The sequence below is a fragment of the Polyodon spathula genome, chromosome 2 (genome assembly GCF_017654505.1).
Source record: "Polyodon spathula isolate WHYD16114869_AA chromosome 2, ASM1765450v1, whole genome shotgun sequence".
Classification (NCBI taxonomy): domain Eukaryota; kingdom Metazoa; phylum Chordata; class Actinopteri; order Acipenseriformes; family Polyodontidae; genus Polyodon; species Polyodon spathula.
Window position 1 is genome coordinate 360,375 of NC_054535.1, and position 25,612 is coordinate 385,986.

Below are 25,612 nucleotides of genomic sequence, written 5' to 3' on the forward strand. Positions count from 1 at the left end.
ATCAAGCACACATGACTGTAAGAAGTTCCTCCACTAGCTCAACTCTGACAGGACTGTAAGAAGAGTCTCCACTAGCTCCACTCTGAGTAATCAAGCACACAGGACTGTAAGAAATGCCTCCACTAGCTCCACTCTGACAGGACTGTAAGAAGAGTCTCCACTAGCTCCACTCTGAGTAATCAAGCACACAGGACTGTAAGACGTTCCTCCACTAGCTCCACTCTGACAGGACTGTAAGAAGAGTCTCCACTAGCTCCACTCTGAGTAATCAAGCACACAGGACTGTAAGAAGTGCCTCCACTAGCTCCACTCTGACAGGACTGTAAGAAGAGTCTCCACTAGCTCCACTCTGAGTAATCAAGCACGCAGGACTGTAAGAAGTGCCTCCACTAGCTCAACTCTGACAGGACTGTAAGAAGAGTCTCCACTAGCTCCACTCTGAGTAATCAAGCACACAGGACTGTAAGAAGTGCCTCCACTAGCTCCACTCTGACAGGACTGTAAGAAGAGTCTCCACTAGCTCCACTCTGAGTAATCAAGCACACAGGACTGTAAGAAGTGCCTCCACTAGCTCCACTCTAACAGGACTGTAAGAAGAGTCTCCACTAACTTCACTCTGAATAATCAAGCACACAGGACTGTAAGAAGTGGCTCCGCTAGCTCCACTCTGACAGGACTGTAAGAAGAGTCTCCACTAGCTCCACTCTGAGTAATCAAGCACACAGGACTGTAAGAAGTTCCTCCACTAACTCCACTCTGACAGGACTGTAAGAAGTGTCTCCACTAGCTCCATATACCGTAACATTGACAGTAGAACTTTTTTTTTTGTATTTATGTTTTATTTATTTATTTATATAATTTCTAAAGTGCATCAGATCACAGTGATTTCAAAGCACTGTACAATGTCCTACACACAGTCTTACATATCAGCTGGTCTAGAATTTATGCAACACATATAAAAGTAAATATTAAATAAAATAAGCACAAAACCTACGCACAAGAAACATAAAGATATTGAAATAGAACTTAATAGACTTCCAGATTTAGCGCAATTTACTAAACAAAAATGTTTTTAGTTTTTTTCTGAATCGAATAATCTCTGAGGTGAGGTGGAGTTCAGCTGGAAGAGCATTCCAGATCCTTGGACCAATGACTGTATCATAGTATTAAGATCATAGTATTTGAAGACCTCAGATTCCTGTTTGGGTTGTAAATCTGCAGTTTTTCAGCCAAATATTTTGGCTGTTGTTGGTAGAGAGCTTTATGGATTAGACAGAGTAATTTGAACTGGGTTTGTAGTTCGATTGGGAGCCAATGTAAATCAAGCAATATCTGGGAAGTATGACCTCGATGATACAGACCATTGAAGAGTCTAGCTGAGGCATTCTGGATGCTCTGGAGCAGCCTAGTTCTGCCTGCAGAACATTGCCATAGTCAAGATGAGCTGTCACCAGAGCATTCAGGACAGTAGCACAATCTCTGACAGACAAAAATGGTTTGATGCTTTTTATTTTCCTCAGATGAAAAACGCAGGTTTTCATTACATGCCTCATCTGCGGGTGACAGCGACAGCGAGTGGAAGCGACAGCGAGTGGGAGAAGTACAGACGTGGAAAAGTACAGAGCAGTTTAGAAATAGTTTGAAAGCAGGCTGACACCTGCAGAAGAAACTAAACTTAAAAAAAAACCCTCAACATGGTCTTCAAGCCAGTAATCTGTGACACCTGCTTGATGTGGGAAATCCGAGAAAACCCAGCGGAGCTAAACCAAGTGTGCGTAAAGTGCTGCGTGATCCAGGATTTGCATAAACTAGTAAGTATGCTAGAAATGGAGCTGGAAGAAGTGAGACAGCAACAGGATCTTGAGGAACTGGCACACCCACAATTCATGGAAGTCTGCATCACCCCTAACAGACTGAAAGCCACCAGGGAGATAGAAGGACAGAACAGCTGGGTTCAGGTAGGCAGAAGCAGGGAAAAAAAGAAACTTCGTCAAACACAACCACCAGAAATTAAAACAACCAACAGATTTGAGTCACTTCAGAATTTTGATGAGCAGAACCATCAACAAGAGAATGAAAGGAACAACATCCAGGACCCCATTGACAGTGGTGACCAGACAGCAAAAAAATGGGAGGTCATGATTCTTGGGGACTCCATATTGAGAAACACAGCAAGTTCAATTTGCAGTTTGGACCCCCTTACTACAACAGTGTGCTGCCTTCTGGGAGCCTCGGTCAAGCACATCACTGAGAACGTGGACAAGCTCCTAGAACGAACAGGAGAGGACCCAGTAGTAGTCCTCCACATCAATACAAACAACATTGGAAGAGACAGACCAAAATCCCTGCAAAACAAATTCAGAGAGCTAGGAAGGAAATTAAAAGAAAAAAACAAAACTGTGGTATTTTCTGGTATACTACCGGCACCTTGCAAAGGACCATATGGACAGCTGGAAATAATTAATCAAAACGCATGGCTGAAGATGTGGTGCACACGGGAAGGCTTCACCTATCTTGATCATTGGACCACATTCTACAACGAGGACTATCTGTATAGACGGGACGGACTGCACTTAAATAACAAGGGAACCAGTCTACTTGGAGAAAAAATCCTCCAGCAGGTTCAGAAGCATTTAAACTAGAAAGGAAGGGGTAGAAATCAACAAAAAAACAGAAGGGAGACCGCATCAAAACAAGAACAACAACTCGGGTAAGACAACCATTAAATGTATTTATCTAAATGCTAGAAGTATCAGAAACAAAATTCTAGAACTTGAAGCTACTGCACTAACAAGTAACTATGATGTGATAGGTGTTACAGAAACTTGGTTGTCTGAGAGTGATGGGGACGAATATAATATTTGTGGGTATACACTGTATAGGAAAGACAGGCAGGACAGAAGAGGAGGAGGGGTAGCGCTATACATAAGAAACAGTCTTGAAGCCCAGGTGTTAAACCTGGACAAAGAAAATAAACCGAATCAATATGGGTCAGAATAACGGACAAAAATTCAAAGGGCATAATAATAGGAGCATGCTATAGACCGCCAGATTCAGACAGTGAGCAAAATAATCTGTTATACAATGACATTAGAAATGCGTGTAGCAAAGGAGAAACCATACTAATGGGGGATTTCAACTTCCCCCATATAAAATGGGAAAACCCGGTGGGTAGCACGAAGGATGAAATTGAAATGGTGGAAATGACAAATGACTGCTTCCTAACACAATTTGTGAAGGCACCCACTAGAGGGGAGGCATGCCTTGATTTAGTCTTTTCAAATAACGAAGATAGAATAACTAAAACAGAGGTCAGAGAACCACTGGCAAACTCAGACCACAACATGGTCTCATTTGAAGTGTTTTTTAAAACCCCAAAAGTAATGACTAAAGCTAAGGTTTACAATTTTAGAAAAGCAAACTATGAAGGTATGAAACAGAGACTAACAGAAGTAGATTGGAGTAAAATAGAGAAAACACCCACAGAAGAAGGATGGTTGTTCTTCAAAAATGTAGTACTAGAGGCGCAAAACAATTACATCCCTAAAGTAGACAAATCTAAATGTAAAACTAAATTGCCAAAATGGTTTAATAGATCAATTAAAAAAAATATTCAGCGAAAAAAGGCACTTTACAGAGCATTAAAAAAGGACCAAAAAGAAAGTACGCAGAAAGAGTACACGGAACTGCAAATGCAAGTCAAAAAGGAAGTTAGAAAGGCCAAGAGAGAGAAATAGAAATGAACATTGCTAAGGGAGCTAAAACCAATTCCAAAATGTTTTTCCAAATATTACAACAGCAAGAGAACATTCAAAGAGGAGATTAAATGTTTAAGAGATACAAATGGCAAAATCGTAGAGGAAGTAAAAAAAAAATAGCAAATATATTAAATGATTACTTTTCACAAGTTTTTACAAAGGAAGATACTGACAACATGACCCACATGTCATCCAGTTCCTATCCAGTTTTAAATAACTTTAGCATAACTGAGGCAGAAGTGTTAAAGGGACTAGGAGCTCTTAAAATAAACAAAAACCCTGGGCCGGATGAGATCCTCCCAGTAGTACTCAAACAAATGAAAGAAGTAATTTACAAACCGCTAACCAAGATCATGCAGCAGTCTCTTGACACAGGGGTGGTACCGACAGACTGGAAAATTGCAAACGTAATACCGATCCACAAAAAGGGAAACAAAACTGAACCGGGTAACTACAGATCTTGCTCGTTTGGTTGTTAGTAGCTTATTGATCCCAAAATCTCATCAAGCAGCTTCTTGAAGGATCCCAGGGTGTCAGCTTCAACAACATTACTGGGGAGTTGATTCCAGACCCTCACAATTCTCTGTGTAAAAAAGTGTCTCCTATTTTCTGTTCTGAATGCCCCTTTTTCTAAACTCCATTTGTGACCCCTGGTCCTTGTTTCTTTTTTCAGGCTGAAAAAGTCCCTTGGGTCGACACTGTCAATACCTTTTAGAATTTTGAATGCTTGAATTAGGTCGCCACGTAGTCTTCTTTGTTCAAGACTGAACAGATTCAATTCTTTTAGCCTGTCTGCATATGACATGCCTTTTAAGCCCGGAATAATTCTGGTCGCTCTTCTTTGCACTCTTTCTAGAGCAGCAATATCTTTTTTATAGCGAGGTGACCAGAACTGCACACAATATTCAAGATGAGGTCTTACTAGTGCATTGTACAGTTTTAACATTACTTCCCTTGATTTAAATTCAACACTTTTCACAATGTATCCGAGCATCTTGTTAGCCTTTTTTATAGCTTCCCCACATTGCCTAGATGAAGACATTTCTGAGTCAACAAAAACTCCTAGGTCTTTTTCATAGATTCCTTCTCCAATTTCAATATCTCCCATATGATATTTATAATGTACATTTTTATTTCCTGCGTGCAGTACCTTACACTTTTCTCTATTAAATGTCATTTGCCATGTGTCTGCCCAGTTCTGAATCTTGTCTAGATCATTTTGAATGACCTTTGCTGCTGCAACAGTGTTTGCCACTCCTCCTACTTTTGTGTCGTCTGCAAATTTAACAAGTTTGCTTACTATACCAGAATCTAAATCATTAATGTAGATTAGGAATAGCAGAGGACCTAATACTGATCCCTGTGGTACACCGCTGGTTACCACACTCCATTCTGAGGTTTTTCCTCTAATCAGTACTTTCTGTTTTCTACATGTTAACCACTCCCTAATCCATGTACATGTGTTTCCTTGAATCCCAACTGCGTTCAGTTTGAGAATTAATCTTTTGTGCGGGACTTTGTCAAAAGCTTTCTGGAAATCTAAATAAACCATGTCATATGCTTTGCAATTATCCATTATCGATGTTGCATCCTCAAAAAAATCAAGCAAGTTAGTTAGACACGATCTCCCTTTCCTAAAACCATGTTGACTGTCTCCCAGTACCCTGTTACCATATAGGTAATTTTCCATTTTGGATCTTATTATAGTTTCCATAAGTTTGCATATAATAGAAGTCAGGCTTACTGGTCTGTAGTTACCTGGTTCAGTTTTGTTTCCCTTTTTGTGGATCGGTATTACGTTTGCAATTTTCCAGTCTGTCGGTACCACCCCTGTGTCAAGAGACTGCTGCATGATCTTGGTTAGCGGTTTGTAAATTACTTCTTTCATTTCTTTGAGTACTACTGGGAGGATCTCATCCGGCCCAGGGGATTTGTTTATTTTAAGAGCTCCTAGTCCCTTTAACACTTCTGCCTCAGTTATGCTAAAGTTATTTAAAACTGGATAGGAACTGGATGACATGTGGGGCATGTTGTCAGTATCTTCCTTTGTAAAAACTTGTGAAAAGTAATCATTTAACATATTTGCTATTTTTTTTTCTTCCTCTACGATTTTGCCATTTGTATCTCTTAAACATTTAATCTCCTCTTTGAATGTTCTCTTGCTGTTGTAATATTGGAAAAACATTTTGGAATTGGTTTTAGCTCCCTTAGCAATGTTCATTTCTATTTCTCTCTTGGCCTTTCTAACTTCCTTTTTGACTTGCATTTGCAGTTCTGTGTACTCTTTCTGTGTACTTTCTTTTTGGTCCTTTTTTAATGCTCTGTAAAGTGCCTTTTTTCGCTGAATATTTTTTTTAATTGATCTATTAAACCATTTTGGCAATTTAGTTTTACATTTAGATTTGTCTACTTTAGGGATATAATTGTTTTGCGCCTCTAGTACTACATTTTTGAAGAACAACCATCCTTCTTCTGTGGGTGTTTTCTCTATTTTACTCCAATCTACTTCTGTTAGTCTCTGTTTCATGCCTTCATAGTTTGCTTTTCTAAAATTGTAAACCTTAGCTTTAGTCTTTACTTTTGAGGATTTAAAAAACACTTCAAATGAGACCATGTTGTGGTCTGAGTTTGCCAGTGGTTCTCTGACCTCTGTTTTAGTTATTCTATCTTCGTTATTTGAAAAGACTAAATCAAGGCATGCCTCCCCTCTAGTGGGTGCCTTCACAAATTGTGTTAGGAAGCAGTCATTTGTCATTTCCACCATTTCTATTTCATCCTTCGTGCTACCCACCGGGTTTTCCCATTTTATTTGGGGGAAGTTGAAATCCCCCATTAGTATGGCTTCTCCTTTGCTACACACATTTCTAATGTCATTGTATAACAGATTATTTTGCTCACCGTCTGAATCTGGCGGTCTATAGCATGCTCCTATTATTATGCCTTTTGAATTTTTGTCTGTTATTCTGACCCATATTGATTCGGTTTTATTTTCTTTGTCCAGGTTTAACACCTGGGCTTCAAGACTGTTTCTTATGTATAGCGCTACCCCTCCTCCTCTTCTGTCCTGCCTGTCTTTCCTATACAGTGTATACCCACAAATATTATATTCGTCCCCATCACTCTCAGATAACCACGTTTCTGTAACACCTATCACATCATAGTTACCTGTTAGTGCAGTAGCTTCAAGTTCTAGAATTTTGTTTCTGATACTTCTAGCATTTAGATAAATACATTTAATGGTTGTCTTACCTGAGTTGTTGTTCTTGTTTTGATGCGGTCTCCCTTCTGTTTTTTTGTTGATTTCTCCCCCCTTCCTTTCTAGTTTAAATGCTTCCGAACCTGCTCGAGGATCTTTTCTCCAAGTAGACTAGTTCCCTTGTTATTTAAATGCAGTCCATCCCGTCTATACAGATAGTCCTCGTTGTAGAATGTGGTCCAATGATCAAGATAGGTGAAGCCTTCCCGTGTGCACCACGTCTTCAACCATTGGTTTTGATTAATTATTTCCAGCTGTCCATATGGTCCTTTGCAAGGTGCGGGTAGTATACCAGAAAATACCACAGTTTTGGTTTTCTCTTTTAATTTCCTTCCTAGCTCTCTGAATTTGTTTTGCAGGGATTTTGGTCTGTCTCTTCCAATGTTGTTTGTACCGATGTGGACGACTACTACCGGGTCGTCTCCTGTTCGTTCTAGGAGCCTGTCCACGTTCTCAGTGATGTGCTTGACCGAGGCTCCCGGAAGGCAGCACACTGTTGTAGTAAGGGGGTCCAAACTGCGAACTGAACTTGCTGTGTTTCTCAATATGGAGTCCCCAACAATCATGACCTCCCTTCTTTTTGCTGTCTGGTCACCACTGTCAATAGGGTCCTGGATGTTGTTCCTTTCATTCTCTTGTTGTTGGTTCTGCTCATCACAATTCTGAAGTGACTCAAATCTGTTGGTTGTTTTGATTTCTGGTGGTTGTGTTTGACGAAGTTTCTTTTTTTCCCTGCTTCTGCCTACCTGAACCCAGCTGTTCTGACCTTCTATCTCCCTGGTGGCTTTCAGTCTGTTAGGGGTGATGCAGACTTCCATGAATTGTGGGTGTGCCAGTTCCTCAAGATCTTGTTGCTGTCTCACTTCTTCCAGCTCCATTTCTAGCATACTTACTAGTTTATGCAAATCCTGGATCGCGCGGCACTTTACGCACACTTGGTTTAGCTCCGCTGGGTTTTCTCGGATTTCCCACATCAAGCAGGTGTCACAGATTACTGGCTTGAAGACCATGTTGAGGGTTTTTTTTTTTTTTTGAAGTTTAGTTTCTTCTGCAGCCGTCAACCTGCTTTCAAACTGCTTCGAAACTGCTCTGTACTTTTCCACGCCTGTACTTCTCCCACTCGCTGTCGCTTCCACTCGCTGTCGCTGGGAAGACTGCCTCGTTTAACTGCGTTGTTCTGCTGTGCTGTTGGCTCCTCCCCTCGCCCGTGTCTCAAAACGGCGCTGAATTTGAATCAGCTGCTCCGAGTTTCAGCTTGTTTGTTATCAGAAAAACACACGCGGCTGTGTTTCCCCAATGTCCTCTGTTTTCTGATTAAAGCAATTCAAGATGCAATTTCTCCTTTCTGCTTCGAAACTGCTCTGTACTTTTCCACGCTGTACTTCTCCCACTCGCTGTCGCTTCCACTCGCTGTCGCTGGGAAGACTGCCTCGTTTAACTGCGTTGTTCTGCTGTGCTGTTGGCTCCTCCCCTCGCCCGTGTCTCAAAACGGCGCTGAATTTGAATCAGCTGCTCCGAGTTTCAGCTTGTTTGTTATCAGAAAAACACACGCGGCTGTGTTTCCCCAATGTCCTCTGTTTTCTGATTAAAGCAATTCAAGATGCAATTTCTCCTTTCTGCTTCGAAACTGCTCTGTACTTTTCCACGCTGTACTTCTCCCACTCGCTGTCGCTTCCACTCGCTGTCGCTGGGAAGACTGCCTCGTTTAACTGCGTTGTTCTGCTGTGCTGTCGGCTCCTCCCCTCGCCCGTGTCTCAAAACGGCGCTGAATTTGAATCAGCTGCTCCGAGTTTCAGCTTGTTTGTTATCAGAAAAACACACGCGGCTGTGTGCCCCAATGTCCCCTGTTTTCTGATTAAAGCAATTCAAGATGCAATTTCTCCTTTCTGCTTCGAAACTGCTCTGTACTTTTCCACGCTGTACTTCTCCCACTCGCTGTCGCTTCCACTCGCTGTCGCTGGGAAGACTGCCTCGTTTAACTGCGTTGTTCTGCTGTGCTGTCGGCTCCTCCCCTCGCCCGTGTCTCAAAACGGCGCTGAATTTGAATCAGCTGCTCCGAGTTTCAGCTTGTTTGTTATCAGAAAAACACACGCGGCTGTGTTTCCCCAATGTCCTCTGTTTTCTGATTAAAGCAATTCAAGATGCAATTTCTCCTTTCTGCTTCGAAACTGCTCTGTACTTTTCCACGCCTGTACTTCTCCCACTCGCTGTCGCTTCCACTCGCTGTCGCTGGGAAGACTGCCTCGTTTAACTGCGTTGTTCTGCTGTGCTGTTGGCTCCTCCCCTCGCCCGTGTCTCAAAACGGCGCTGAATTTGAATCAGCTGCTCCGAGTTTCAGCTTGTTTGTTATCAGAAAAACACACGGCTGGCTGTGTTTCCCCAATGTCCTCTGTTTTCTGATTAAAGCAATTCAAGATGCAATTTCTCCTTTCTGCTTCTAAACTGCTCCGTACTTTTCCACGCCTGTACTTCTCCCACTCGCTGTCGCTGGGAAACGGACCTGCCCGTGGAACACAGGTAAATACATGTATATGGATTAGGGAGTGGTTAACATGTAGAAAACAGAAAGTACTGATTAGAGGAAAAAACTCAGAATGGAGTGTGGTAACCAGCGGTGTACCACAGGGATCAGTATTAGGTCCTCTGCTATTCCTAATCTACATTAATGATTTAGATTCTGGTATAGTAAGCAAACTTGTTAAATTTGCAGATGACACAAAAGTAGGAGGAGTGGCAAACACTGTTGCAGCAGCAAAGGTCATTCAAAATGATCTAGACAAGATTCAGAACTGGGCAGACACATGGCAAATGACATTTAATAGAGAAAAGTGTAAGGTACTGCATGCAGGAAATAAAAAAAGTACATTATAAATATCATATGGGAGATACTGAAATTGGAGAAGTAATCTAAGAAAAAGACCTAGGAGTTTTTGTTGACTTAGAAATGTCTTCATCTAGGCAATGTGGGGAAGCTATAAAAAAGGCTAACAAGATGCTCGGATACATTGTGAAAAGTGTTGAATTTAAATCAAGGGAAGTAATGTTAAAACTGTACAATGCACTAGTAAGACCTCATCTTGAATATTGTGTGCAGTTCTGGTCACCTCGCTATAAAAAAGATATTGCTGCTCTAGAAAGAGTGCAAAGAAGAGCGACCAGAATTATTCCGGGCTTAAAAAGCATGTCATATGCAGACAGGCTAAAAGAATTGAATCTGTTCAGTCTTGAACAAAGAAGACTACGTGGCGATCTAATTCAAGCATTCAAAATTCTAAAAGATATTGACAGTGTTGACCCAAGGGACTTTTTCAGCCTGAAAAAAGAAACAAGGACCAGGGGTCACAAATGGAGATTAGACAAAGGGGCATTCAGAACAGAAAATAGGAGGCACTTTTTTACACAGAGAATTGTGAGGGTCTGGAATCAACTCCCCAGTAATGTTGTTGAAGCTGACACCCTGGGGTCCTTCAAGAAGTTGCTTGATGAGATTCTGGGATGAATAAGCTACTACCAACCAAACGAGCAAGATGGGCCGAATGGCCTCCTCTCATTTGTAAACTTTCTTATGTTCTTATGTTCTTAAATGACACAGAATTATCCAGCGCTATGCCTAGACTCCTGACTGTGTTTACACATTGAAGATGAGTTCGATTAATGGTAAGCCTAGATGCCATGAGTCTCAGATCAGCAAGTTTAGATTCGGATCAAACTAGTAAGAACTTGGTTTTGTCTGGGTTGAGTTTAAGCCAGTTTGCAGACATCCAGCCAGTAAGAACATAAGAACATACGAAAGTTTACAAACGAGAGGAGGCCATTCGGCCCATCTTGCTTGTTTGGTTGTTAGTAGCTTATTTTTCTCAAAATCTCATCAAGCAGCTTCTTGATGGATCCCAGGGTGTCAGCTTCAACAACATTACTGGCGAGTTGATTCCAGACCCTCACAATTCTCTGTGTAAAAAATTGCCTCCTATTTTCTGTTCTGAATGCCCCTTTGTCTAATCTCCATTTGTGACCCCTGGTCCTTGTTTCTTTTTTCAGGCTGAAAAAGTCCCTTGGGTTGACACTGTCAATCCCTTCACTCTTCTTTGCACTCTTTCTAGAGCAGCAGTATCTTTTTTATAGCGAGGTGACCAGAACTGCACACAATATTCAAGATGAGGTCTTACTAGTGCATTGTACAGTTTTAACATTACTTCCCTTGATTTAAATTCAACACTTTTCACAATGTATCTGAGCATCTTGTTAGCCTTTTTTCTAGCTTCCCCACATTGTCTAGATGAAGACATTTCTGAGTCAACAAAAACTCCTAGGTCTTTTTCATAGATTCCTTCTCTAATTTCAATATCTCCCATATGATATTTATATGTACATTTTTATTTCCTGCATGCAGTACCTTACACTTTTCTCTATTAAATGTCATTTGCCATGTGTCTGCCCAGTTCTGAATCTTGTCTAGATCATTTTTAATTACCTTTGCTGCACTGCCCAAGCTTTGCCACCTTCTTTTTATTTGATGTGTTTTGAAACGTGTTTTGTTTTGGGATATTTTACACTGTGTCAACACTGAGTGTTTTCTTCCACACCAGGGATTGTTGGTCCCCTAGTGGCGGGCATGTGTCACTGCACTACATTGTGTAATTATTAATAAATCTGCGCGTCAGTGCGGTGTGACAATGTCAAGTAATGGTCTCTGTGTTCTTGCCCAAAGTACCCTTTCGTAGCATTAAACACAAGATGCATGTTATACAAGGGAAGTAACCTAAGACTGCCCACCCATGCGTATTATATTCCAATAATATGGTAGTAGTATTGTGTTAAATAAGATATGGCAGTGGATACATGGAGGGTTATGATCCTCTAGCTTGAGATCCCTAGAAGCACAATCTCTGGGTTTGGACATGTAAGTCATAATGAGAATGCCAGATGAAATGTTTTACACCCCCAAAAGAGAGAAATCAGGTGAACTGAGCCAGTTTAGTGTTGTCTGCCAGCTGGATAGTCTGAGGATTTGGGCTTTGAATTGAACCTTGGAAAACATCATCATATAAACAATGATGGAGATTTCTAGCAGTGTTTTGGTTATTGCTAATTACACTGCTGCTGTGTTTGGGACTTGGAGGCTGATTAATCTTACCCCCCTCAGGGTAATTTCTCTTGTTTTTCTAGAATGTTGTTTTTTTTTTGGGGGGGGGGGTAGTTTTGGATGCATACAAGTCTGAGTTCTAATTTATGGATTTAAATTATTTTATCCTCAAAATACAAACACAATATTAAATATTTTTGTTCCTTCATTAGCGTATTTGCTGTGCATGTAATTAAAATCAAAACCTGTTTTACATTTAGGCTTTGCAGAAAATAATCATATTCAGTTTGTACTTCATCTGCTAGTACCGGAAAAAAAAAAAAAAAAAACTACATCTGTACAGCTATGGCCTCATGTCGAACCGGTCACAGCGGAGCGGATGTCTAAAATCCTCGGTTGTATATCACATTTCACTCGACAGTGACACACCGTTGAGGGACACAATACAGAAAAGTGAGCATTTCTTTTACCTAATATTTGTCTTCCCGGGGGCAAGTTTAGTGTCGAGTCCAATGATTCAAGTGACACACTGGGGTTCAACGATTAAGAGGAACACAAGACAGAAAGTCCACTCTACAACACCTTCACCGTCGACTACGTTTTGGAATGCAGCTGGTTGCATCATTAATGTAAGCTGATGCATAGTTCACACAACCTAGTATTGGATAAAGGCATCTGTAAATAAACAAATAATGATAAAACATTGTTTCATGATAGATTATGAAATGTCACATTTTTTTGTTATGTATATGGAAAACTACAAAGCAGTGTATAATTCAATATGTTAACATTATTCAGCAGGTTTTATTCAACTTTGCAAAGAAAAATGTGTTAATTATCTAGGGTGATGCAAAATCTTTGACCATAGCTGTAGATCTAGCAGACCAAGAAATGTCCCTGGGATTATCTAAAAATCAAATTGTTATATTAATTTCATGCCTGTGTCATACTATAAAAGATCAAGTACAAACACAAAGCTTTTTTCAATGTAGCTTTATTTTCGGGGAATATATGTGTGTGTGTGTGTGTGTGTGTGTGTGTGTGCATATTTTTAGTGGCAGACCAAAAACAAAATCCTGGATGGCCAAACCTTTGCTGCTTAGTGGCTCATAGCCCATTCCAGCTACATTTCACAGAGCTGATAGCTCAAATGGAGGACATGGAACATTGGACATGCTATGCTGTCCATGAGGTTAACCAGGGGTCTCTTAGAAACAAAGGAACCCAACACTTCAGCAGATGTGCTGGATCGCACTCAGTGTTCTACACTGTACTTCAGTTTCTGTTTTTTTCCTTGTTGCATGATTAGGAGGCACACAGTTTGATTTAGAAACAATATCGCCAGAACTTTCAAATAAATTGCACATTTAGTTTTCTGTCATATCTCTATAGGCCTTACAACTGGCAGCCTTAATGAGTTATCAAATCCGTAGGGCAATATTTTTTTCTCTTGCATATATTGCTCGATCCTAGCATGATCCATCTATTTTTGTTGGTATGGCCACTAAGTTATCACATGAGAAGACCATATGGCCATGGCTAGAGCTTTCTTTGATATATTATTCATAAAATGAACACTGATTGGGTTTGGTTTACTGTGCCGTTTATTAGATGAATTATATTTCCTTATTACTCTTCATTAAGGGATACATATGTTTTTAATTAAACTGATTTATTATGATGATTCACACTCTTTAGGGCCAATGATTCTTTTCTATCAGTTTATTACTCAATCATTTTGTTGGTAATCTTTCAACAAGATTGTTGGTTGGAGGTTCTGGGTCAGGACAGCAGATTCATGTCAAGGAGGTGTGATATTTAAAAACCACTAACGCTACATGGAATTGCAGGACCTCGGACCTACATCTTTAACTAGTCTCTGATTCTTACCCTGATAGTAACTTGTGAACAGGATGGCTTTGCATGGGTGACGTTAGACCAGAAATACATACTCCAAACAATGAGGAATGGCAGTGAATGTGTGACACTACGGCGTCCAGTTGTATTAAATAATAATAACAAACAAAAAGTTTTAAACAAAACACACAAAACAAAGGGCACATTGGCCAAACAAACAGCCAAACAAAACAAACGTGGACAAACCCGACAAACAAGTACCGTGCTGGAGCTTCCAGCACGCTGTAGCAATTGTTATTATACTCTCCTTCTCTCTCCTGTTCTCCACTCACAAACACACAACCCCGAGTGAGTGAAAACATGCTGCTTTTATGCAGCTGTACTGAGACTCGATTGCTAATCAATCATTCAATTGGAGTCTTGGTGCAATTGCATGTGAATTAATAAAAGTGCAATTCCCTGTGCTCACATATTATTTTACCTGCATGTGAAGTGCTGTGCAATCCTTGTGCCTAAATACAAATATACATTTTATACACTTCTGCTCGTAACCCATATTTATATCCCATGTATAAATACCAACATTAACACACTACATACAACATAAAACACTATTAGACATAAAGGGGTGGGACACTCCACCACATAACTGTTCAAATTCCCTTTTTCTTATTGATAGTACATTATCTGAACAACTGATTTATCAACCAATTGAGCATGAGTCCTAAATAGAGTCCTTTCTTTAGCAAGAGAAAAGAAAAAGGCAGATATTCTGAGAGGAATAAAACAGTTGTAATGGTTCAAAGCTAGCAGGAAAGAACTTACTGCAGGAAGGAACGGTTTAGGTTTGTTCAGAGTTGTTTCTGGCTAGTTTTACACCAAACATATTTGTCTTTGCACGTCCTTCAAGGATCTTTTAACCAAAAGGCAATCTGGTTTTGGGAAACTCCATTTGACCAAAACTGTCTTTCTTCATTTGCATTATCAGATTGCTCTCTATATGGCACCCTGTAACAAAGTGCCCGCCCCTGTGTATATTATCTGTTATGTGTTGCGTGTGGTGTGTTTAAATGTTGGTGTATAGACATTGGTACACGGGATATAAACGGGTCTGTGTAACACGAGTGTTTAAAAATGTATATGTGTATTTAGGCACGAGGATTGCACAGCACTTCACGTGCAAGTAAAATGTAGTAATATGTGAGCACGGGGAATTGCACTTTATTAATTCACGTGCTGGGATTCAAGTAAATAATTAATTGGTAATTGAATCCCAGCACAATAGTATATATAGATGCACGTTGTCACATACTGGCGGTTGGGTGTTCGGTGAGCGGAGAACGGGATTGGAGACGGAGGAAAGAAGTATAGTAGTAGTAATAATAATAATAATAATAATAATAATAACAACAGAAAGTATCTGCTCACCGTGTTTGTCAGTGTCTGTCCGTGCACCGTTTTGTTAAGTTTAGTCTGTTTTTGTTTGTCTATTTATTTTGGCGTAGAGTGCCGTGTCCTGTGTTTTCGTGTTTGTTTAAACCTTTTATTTTGTAATAAACCGGCGCCAACAGGCGTCTTCATCATTTCATTTCACATCATGTGTCTTTGTATATTTCATTCCTTCCTGGTTCTGACGCCGCCCACTTGGCCGTCTTTGTGACACGTGGTGTCCTGCGTGGGATTTAACAGCGCCTCCAAGCGTCAGACCAGGAGAGGTTTTTTTGTGTGGAAAAAAAAAAAAAAAGGAAAAAAAGGGGCGTCTTTGGATTACAAAAAAAAAAAAAAGAAAGAAAGAAATGGGGAGAAGCAGGAAAGAGGATAAAGAGGTGAGGGACAGGGAGGAGGAGTGCCGCCTAAGGGCCAGACATCCCCGGCGATGTAACCAGTCCTTGCCGGGGTGCCTCCTCTGCAACCAGGACCATCTCTTTGCCAATTGTCCCTTCCGCTGCCCCTACCAGGAGGGAGAGGAGGAACTGCCACAGAAGAGGAAGGCAGAGGTCCCACCGCTGTCTCCAGAGCCACACCAGTCTCCTGCAAGTGAGGGAGAGCCGCACCAGTCCCCTGTAACAAGGGGAGACTACATGCCGCTCCCACCTCCACCACCAGGAGACTACACGCCGCTCCCACCTCCACCGGCAGGCGCAGAGCAGCAGGAGCTGCCTCTGCCTCCGCCACCTCCACCGGCAGGCGCAGAGCAGCAGGAGCTGCCTCTGCCTCCGCCACCTCCACCGGCAGGCGCAGAGCAGCAGGAGCTGCCTCTGCCTCCGCCACCTCCACCGGCAGGAGCAGAGCAGCAGGAGCTGCCTCTGCCTCTGCCACCTCCACCGGCAGGAGCAGAGCAGCAGGAGCTGCCTCTGCCTCCGCCACCAGCAGAGGGTGAATGCCTGCTGGGTCCCTGTCCACCAGCAGAGGGTGAATGCCTGCTGGGTCCCTGTCCACCAGCAGAGGGTGAATGCCTGCTGGGTTCCCTGTCCACCAGCAGAGGGTGAATGCCTGCTGGGTCCCCGTCCACCAGCAGAGGGTGAATGCCTGCTGGTAGCACTTCCCCCACCAGCAGAGGATGAATGCCTGCTGGTATCACTTCCCCCACCATCACGAGGAGAGGAGCTGGAGCTTCCTCTGCCTCCACCTCCATCAGGGGGAGAGGAGCAGGAGCTGCCTCTCCCTGCACCAGAAGGACCAGGACTAGATGCTGGCGGTCCTCAGCAGCCCTTGCATAGGCTGCTGAGGGAAGCACGGGGAAGAACCTCCCGGCTGCAGTGGCCGAGAAGAGGGCCAACACCCGCACCCCAGCTTGTCCTGACTGCCAGCCTCGCTTCGCCCAAGGATGCCAGCCTCGCTTCGCCCAAGGATGCCTCTGCATCGCCTGGGGTTGCCCGCCGCTCTGCATCGCCTGGGGTTGCCCGCCGCTCTGCATCGCCTGGGGTTGCCCGCCGCTCCGCATCACAGCCGGAAGTACTGTGGCCGGAACCCCACGAAGGGGAGCTGCCGGCCACGAAGAAGGGGGAGGAGGTCTGGAGACCGCCAACCCCAGCAGCAGTTTCGCTGCCGGAGATCGTGGGGGAGGTCTGGAGACCTGCTCCCTCTGCAGTTTCTTCCCTGCAGGAAGAACGGTGGTTGAAGCCCCACCAAGGGGAGCTGCCGGCGCCGAAGAAGGGGGAAGGTCAGGAGACCACACCCCAAGCAGCCTTTCCGCTGCTAGGACTACCCTGGCAGGAGAATGCTACCCCGCTGACAGCATTACGACCTGTGGGCCCCTGGAAGCCTCTGGTCCTGGCCAAGGACTTTGGGCGGGACTTTTGGGCTTTTAAGGGGGGAGGTGGCCATTGAGGCCATGTGTGCTTTGCACAGGAGGGGGTATATGTAACAAAGTGCCCGCCCCTGTGTATATTATCTGTTATGTGTTGCGTGTGGTGTGTTTAAATGTTGGTGTATAGACATTGGTACACGGGATATAAACGGGTCTGTGTAACACGAGTGTTTAAAAATGTATATGTGTATTTAGGCACGAGGATTGCACAGTACTTCACGTGCAAGTAAAATGTAGTAATATGTGAGCACGGGGAATTGCACTTTATTAATTCACGTGCTGGGATTCAAGTGAATAATTAATTGGTAATTGAATCCCAGCACAATAGTATATATAGATGCACGTTGTCACATACTGGCGGTTGGGTGTTCGGTGAGCGGAGAATGGGATTGGAGACGGAGGAAATAAGTATAGTAGTAGTAATAATAATAATAATAATAATAATAACAACAGAAAGTATCTGCTCACCGTGTTTGTCAGTGTCTGTCCGTGCACCGTTTTGTTAAGTTTAGTCTGTTTTTGTTTGTCTATTTATTTTGGCGTAGAGTGCCGTGTCCTGTGTTTTTGTGTTTGTTTAAACCTTTTATTTTGTAATAAACCAGCGCCAACAGGCGTCTTCATCATTTCATTTCACATCATAGTCTTTGTATATTTCATTCCTTCCTGGTTCTGACGCCGCCCACTTGGCCGTCTTTGTGACACACCCATAAACATTTAGCAATACTAAAATAAACATAATAAATTCTACAACCAAAAATTTGAGTAGAAGTATTTCTCAATGTCTTCACTTCTGAGAAAGACTTTTAGTCAAACTGCCATTTAATGTATTAAGTTTCCTTACTTAGATCTAAACTGCTATCAATACAGACAGTGAAGGTTGTTTTGGGGTCAGTCATTATCCTTTAGAAATGGCTTTGATATTATTGATGACATGATATTATTAGTTGAGTTCCATGCAGGACCCAAAGGGATGTGTAACACAGAGCAATTCAGATCCATGCAGGACCCAAAGGGATGTGTAACACAGAGCAGTTCAGATCCATGCAGGACCCAAAGGGATGTGTAACACAGAGCAGTTCAGATCCATGCAGGACCCAAAGGGATAGAGAAAACACCCACTGAAGAAGGATGGTTGTTCTTCAAAAACGTAGTACTAGAGGCGCAAAACAATTATATCCCTAAAGTAGACAAATCTAAATGTAAAACTAAATTGCCAAAATGGTTTAATAGATCAATTAAAAAAAATATTCAGCGAAAAAAGGCACTTTACAGAGCATTAAAAAAGGACCAAAAAGAAAGTACGCAGAAAGAGTACACAGAACTGCAAATGCAAGTCAAAAAGGAAGTTAGAAAGGCCAAGAGAGAAATAGAAATGAACATTGCTAAGGGAGCTAAAACCAATTCCAAAATGTTTTTCCAATATCACAACAGCAAGAGAACATTCAAAGAGGAGATTAAATGTTTAAGAGATACAAATGGCAAAATCGTAGAGGAAGAAAAAAAAATAGCAAATATGTTAAATGATTACTTTTCACAAGTTTTTACAAAGGAAGATACTGACAACATGCCCCACATGTCATCCAGTTCCTGTCCAGTTTTAAATAACTTTAGCATAACTGAGGCAGAAGTGTTAAAGGGACTAGGAGCTCTTAAAATAAACAAATCCCCTGGGCCGGATGAGATCCTCCCAGTAGTACTCAAAGAAATGAAAGAAGTAATTTACAAACCGCTAACCAAGATCATGCAGCAGTCTCTTGACACAGGGGTGGTACCGACAGACTGGAAAATTGCAAACGTAATACCGATCCACAAAAAGGGAAACAAAACTGAACCAGGTAACTACAGACCAGTAAGCCTGACTTCTATTATATGCAAACTTATGGAAACTATAATAAGATCCAAAATGGAAAATTACCTATATGGTAACAGGGTACTGGGAGACAGTCAACATGGTTTTAGGAAAGGGAGATCGTGCCTAACTAACTTGCTTGATTTTTTTGAGGATGCAACATCGATAATGGATAATTGCAAAGCATATGACATGGTTTATTTAGATTTCCAGAAAGCTTTTGACAAAGTCCCGCACAAAAGATTAATTCTCAAACTGAACGCAGTAGGGATTCAAGGAAACACATGTACATGGATTAGGGAGTGGTTAACATGTAGAAAACAGAAAGTACTGATTAGAGGAAAAACCTCAGAATGGAGTGTGGTAACCAGCGGTGTACCACAGGGATCAGTATTAGGTCCTCTGCTATTCCTAATCTACATTAATGATTTAGATTCTGGTATAGTAAGCAAACTTGTTAAATTTGCAGACGACACAAAAAGTAGGAGGAGTGGCAAACACTGTTGCAGCAGCAAAGGTCATTCAAAATGATCTAGACAAGATTCAGAACTGGGCAGACACATGGCAAATGACATTTAATAGAGAAAAGTGTAAGGTACTGCACGCAGGAAATAAAAATGTACATTATAAATATCATATGGGAGATACTGAAATTGGAGAAGGAATCTATGAAAAAGACCTAGGAGTTTTTGTTGACTCAGAAATGTCTTCATCTAGGACAATGTGGGGAAGCTATAAAAAAGGCTAACAAGATGCTCGGATACATTGTGAAAAGTGTTGAATTTAAATCAAGGGAAGTAATGTTAAAACTGTACAATGCATTAGTAAGACCTCATCTTGAATATTGTGTTCAGTTCTGGTCACCTCGCTACAAAAAGATATTGCTGCTCTAGAAAGAGTGCAAAGAAGAGCGACCAGAATTATTCCGGGCTTAAAAGGCATGTCATATGCAGACAGGCTAAAAGAATTGAATCTGTTCAGTCTTGAACAAAGAAGACTACGTGGCGACCTAATTCAAGCATTCAAAATTCTAAAAGGTATTGACAGTGTCGACGCAAGGGACTTTTTCAGCCTGAAAAAAGAAACAAGGACCAGGGGTCACAAATGGAGTTTAGAAAAAGGGGCATTCAGAACAGAAAATAGGAGTCACTTTTTTACACAGAGAATTGTGAGGGTCTGGAATCAACTCCCCAGTAATGTTGTTGAAGCTGACACCCTGGGATCCTTCAAGAAGCTGCTTGATGAGATTTTGGGATCAATAAGCTACTAACAACCAAACGAGCAAGATGGGCCGAATGGCCTCCTCTCGTTTGTAAACTTTCTTATGTTCTTATGTTCTTATGTTCTTATGTGTAACACAGAGCAGTTCAGATTCATTGGCAGCTGTTCAAGGGCGATTCCTTGAGAATGCAATGTAGGTCCCTTTTTGTTTTCCTGTTCGTACAGTAAATGATCCCCCTAGGTATTAAGATCTAGTAAGTCTTCAGTCTTTTTTGAGGCTTAAACCCTGTGCAGAAATATCTTGTTTTACAGGATTGTTTTAACCCGTCTCATCCTAGAGCACTCAGACTGGATGGAGAAGTTGAATTAACCCGTCTCATCCTAGAGCACTCAGACTGGATGGAGAAGTTGAATTAACCCGTCTCATCCTAGAGCACTCAGACTGGATGGAGAAGTTGTATTAACCCGTCTCATCCTAGAGCACTCAGACTGGATGGAGAAGTTGTTTTAACCCGTCTCATCCTAGAGCACTCAGACTGGATGGAGAAGTTGAATTAACCCGTCTCATCCTAGAGCACTCAGACTGGATGGAGAAGTTGAATTAACCCGTCTCATCCTAGAGCACTCAGACTGGATGGAGAAGTTGAATTAACCCGTCTCATCCTAGAGCACTCAGACTGGATGGAGAAGTTGAATTAACCCGTCTCATCCTAGAGCACTCAGACTGGATGGAGAAGTTGTTTTAACCCGTCTCATCCTAGAGCACTCAGACTGGATGGAGAAGTTGTTTTAACCCGTCTCATCCTAGAGCACTCAGACTGGATGGAGAAGTTGAATTAACCCGTCTCATCCTAGAGCACTCAGACTGGATGGAGAAGTTGAATTAACCCGTCTCATCCTAGAGCACTCAGACTGGATGGAGAAGTTGAATTAACCCGTCTCATCCTAGAGCACTCAGACTGGATGGAGAAGTTGAATTAACCCGTCTCATCCTAGAGCACTCAGACTGGATGGAGAAGTTGAATTAACCCGTCTCATCCTAGAGCACTCAGACTGGATGGAGAAGTTGTTTTAACCCGTCTCATCCTAGAGCACTCAGACTGGATGGAGAAGTTGAATTAACCCGTCTCATCCTAGAGCACTCAGACTGGATGGAGAAGTTGTTTTAACCCGTCTCATCCTAGAGCACTCAGACTGGATGGAGAAGTTGTTTTAACCCGTCTCATCCTAGAGCACTCAAACTGGATGGAGAAGTTGAATTAACCCGTCTCATCCTAGAGCACTCAGACTGGATGGAGAAGTTGAATTAACCCGTCTCATCCTAGAGCACTCAGACTGGATGGAGAAGTTGAATTAACCCGTCTCATCCTAGAGCACTCAGACTGGATGGAGAAGTTGAATTAACCCGTCTCATCCTAGAGCACTCAGACTGGATGGAGAAGTTGAATTAACCCGTCTCATCCTAGAGCACTCAGACTGGATGGAGAAGTTGTTTTAACCCGTCTCATCCTAGAGCACTCAGACTGGATGGAGAAGTTGAATTAACCCGTCTCATCCTAGAGCACTCAGACTGGATGGAGAAGTTGAATTAACCCGTCTCATCCTAGAGCACTCAGACTGGATGGAGAAGTTGAATTAACTCGTCTCATCCTAGAGCACTCAGACTGGATGGAGAAGTTGAATTAACCCGTCTCATCCTAGAGCACTCAGACTGGATGGAGAAGTTGTTTTAACCCGTCTCATCCTAGAGCACTCAGACTGGATGGAGAAGTTGAATTAACCCGTCTCATCCTAGAGCACTCAGACTGGATGGAGAAGTTGAATTAACCCGTCTCATCCTAGAGCACTCAGACTGGATGGAGAAGTTGAATTAACCCGTCTCATCCTAGAGCACTCAGACTGGATGGAGAAGTTGTTTTAACCCGTCTCATCCTAGAGCACTCAGACTGGATGGAGAAGTTGTTTTAACCCGTCTCATCCTAGAGCACTCAGACTGGATGGAGAAGTTGAATTAACCCGTCTCATCCTAGAGCACTCAGACTGGATGGAGAAGTTGTTTTAACCCGTCTCATCCTAGAGCACTCAGACTGGATGGAGAAGTTGAATTAACCCGTCTCATCCTAGAGCACTCAGACTGGATGGAGAAGTTGAATTAACCCGTCTCATCCTAGAGCACTCAGACTGGATGGAGAAGTTGAATTAACCCGTCTCATCCTAGAGCACTCAGACTGGATGGAGAAGTTGTTTTAACCCGTCTCATCCTAGAGCACTCAGACTGGATGGAGAAGTTGAATTAACCCGTCTCATCCTAGAGCACTCAGACTGGATGGAGAAGTTGTTTTAACCCGTCTCATCCTAGAGCACTCAGACTGGATGGAGAAGTTGAATTAACCCGTCTCATCCTAGAGCACTCAGACTGGATGGAGAAGTTGTTTTAACCCGTCTCATCCTAGAGCACTCAGACTGGATGGAGAAGTTGATCTGACCCCAAATTCCCTGGGAACACAAGACTGCTGTGTGGTGGAGGAGGGCAGGATACAGCAGAATATAAAATTTACAACTATGGCCAAAATTGTTGCATCACCAGGTTATTTAAATAATTTAGAGAGTGCATTTAACATCATATTCTCAAAGTAGCTACAAAATTATACTGCAAACTTCTACCAGAAGCCATAATACTAGTCTACCAGAAGACATAATTTTTCGTTACACATATGGAAAACTCGAAAGCGGTATGTAATTTGATATGATAACGTAACATCCTAGTGTCTCCATTCAGATCAATAAGAAGAAAGGAAACTCAAACCAGTTCCCGTTCCTGGGTTCATCATTCAGAGCAATAAGAAGAAAACAAACTCAAACCAGTTCCCGTCCCTGGGTTCATCATTCAGAGCAATAAGAAGAAAGGAAACTCAAACCAGTTCCCGTTCCTGGGTTCATCATTCAGAGCAATAAGAAGAAAGGAAACTCAAACCAGTTCCCGTTCCTGGGTTCATCATTCAGAGCAATAAGAAGAAAACAAACTCAAACCAGTTCCCGTCCCTGGGTTCATCATTCAGAGCAATAAGAAGAAAACAAACTCAAACCAGTTCCCGTTCCTGGGTTCATCATTCAGAGCAATAAGAAGAAAGGAAACTCAAACCAGTTCCCGTTCCTGGGTTCATCATTCAGAGCAATAAGAAGAAAGGAAACTCAAACCAGTTCCCGTTCCTGGGTTCATCATTCAGAGCAATAAGAAGAAAACAAACTCAAACCAGTTCCCGTTCCTGGGTTCATCATTCAGAGCAATAAGAAGAAAGGAAACTCAAACCAGTTCCCGTTCCTGGGTTCATCATTCAGAGCAATAAGAAGAAAGGAAACTCAAACCAGTTCCCGTTCCTGGGTTCATCATTCAGAGCAATAAGAAGAAAGGAAACTCAAACCAGTTCCCGTTCCTGGGTTCATCATTCAGATCAATAAGAAGAAAGGAAACTCAAACCAGTTCCCGTTCCTGGGTTCATCATTCAGAGCAATAAGAAGAAAGGAAACTCAAACCAGTTCCCGTTCCTGGGTTCATCATTCAGAGCAATAAGAAGAAAGGAAACTCAAACCAGTTCACGTTCCTGGGTTCATCATTCAGAGCAATAAGAAGAAAGGAAACTCAAACCAGTTCCCGTTCCTGGGTTCATCATTCAGAGCAATAAGAAGAAAGGAAACTCAAACCAGTTCCCGTTCCTGGGTTCATCATTCAGAGCAATAAGAAGAAAGGAAACTCAAACCAGTTCACGTTCCTGGGTTCATCATTCAGAGCAATAAGAAGAAAGGAAACTCAAACCAGTTCATGTCCTGGGTTCATCATTCAGAGCAATAAGAAAAAAGGAAACTCAAACCAGTTCCCGTTCCTGGGTTCATCATTCAGAGTGATAAGAAGAAAGGAAACTCAAACCAGTTCCCGTTCCTGGGTTCATCATTCAGAGTGATAAGAAGAAAGGAAACTCAAACCAGTTCCCGTTCCTGGGTTTATCATTCAGAGTGATAAGAAGAAAGGAAACTCAAACCAGTTCACGTTCCTGGGTTCATCTCTGGCTGAAAAGTGATTTTTTTTTCTACCCCTTCAGAAGTCTGGATACCGCTCTGTTCTCCTTCCTGATTCATGCTTCCTTTATCAGCAAATGAATCTCCTCCATTTAATGTAATTTAGAACATGAATCTCCTCCATGTAATCCTGTTGAGAATATGAATCTCCTCCATGTAATCCTGTTGAGAATATGAATCTCCTCCAAGTAATCCTGTTGAGAATATGAATCTCCTCCATGTAATCCTGTTAAGAATATGCATCTCCTCCATGTAATCCTGTTAAGAATATGAATCTCCTTCATGTAATCCTGTTGAGAATATGAATCTCCTCCATGTAATCCTGTTGAGAATATGAATCTCCTCCATGTAATCCTGTTGAGAATATGAATCTCCTCCATGTAATCCTGTTGAGAATATGAATCTCCTTCATGTAATCCTGTTGAGAATATGAATCTCCTCCATGTAATCCTGTTAAGAATATGAATCTCCTCCATGTAATCCTGTTGAGAATATGAATCTCCTCCATGTAATCCTGTTGAGAATATGAATCTCCTCCATGTAATCCTGTTGAGAATATGAATCTCCTCCATGTAATCCTGTTGAGAATATGAATCTCCTCCATGTAATCCTGTTAAGAATATGAATCTCCTCCATGTAATCCTGTTGAGAATATGAATCTCCTCCATGTAATCCTGTTAAGAATATGAATCTCCTCCATGTAATCCTGTTAAGAATATGAATCTCCTCCATGTAATCCTGTTAAGAATATGAATCTCCTCCATGTAATCCTGTTGAGAATATGAATCTCCTTCATGTAATCCTGTTGAGAATATGAATCTCCTCCATGTAATCCTGTTGAGAATATGATTCTCCTCCATGTAATCCTGTTAAGAATATGAATCTCCTCCATGTAATCCTGTTAAGAATATGAATCTCCTCCATGTAATCCTGTTGAGAATATGAATATCCTTCATGTAATCCTGTTAAGAATATTAATCTCCTCCATGTAATCCTGTTAAGAATATGAATCTCCTTCATGTAATCCTGCTGAGAATATGAATCTCCTCTATTTAATTCCATTGAGAATATGAATCCCCTCCACTTAATCCCATTGAGAATAACCAGCCAGGTTTCCACTGAAGGTTGTTTGCTTTTTTCTGTTTTTCTAACCCAACATACTGTATCAGTGTTTTTAGTCATTAAATTTTCTGACTTGCTCTTT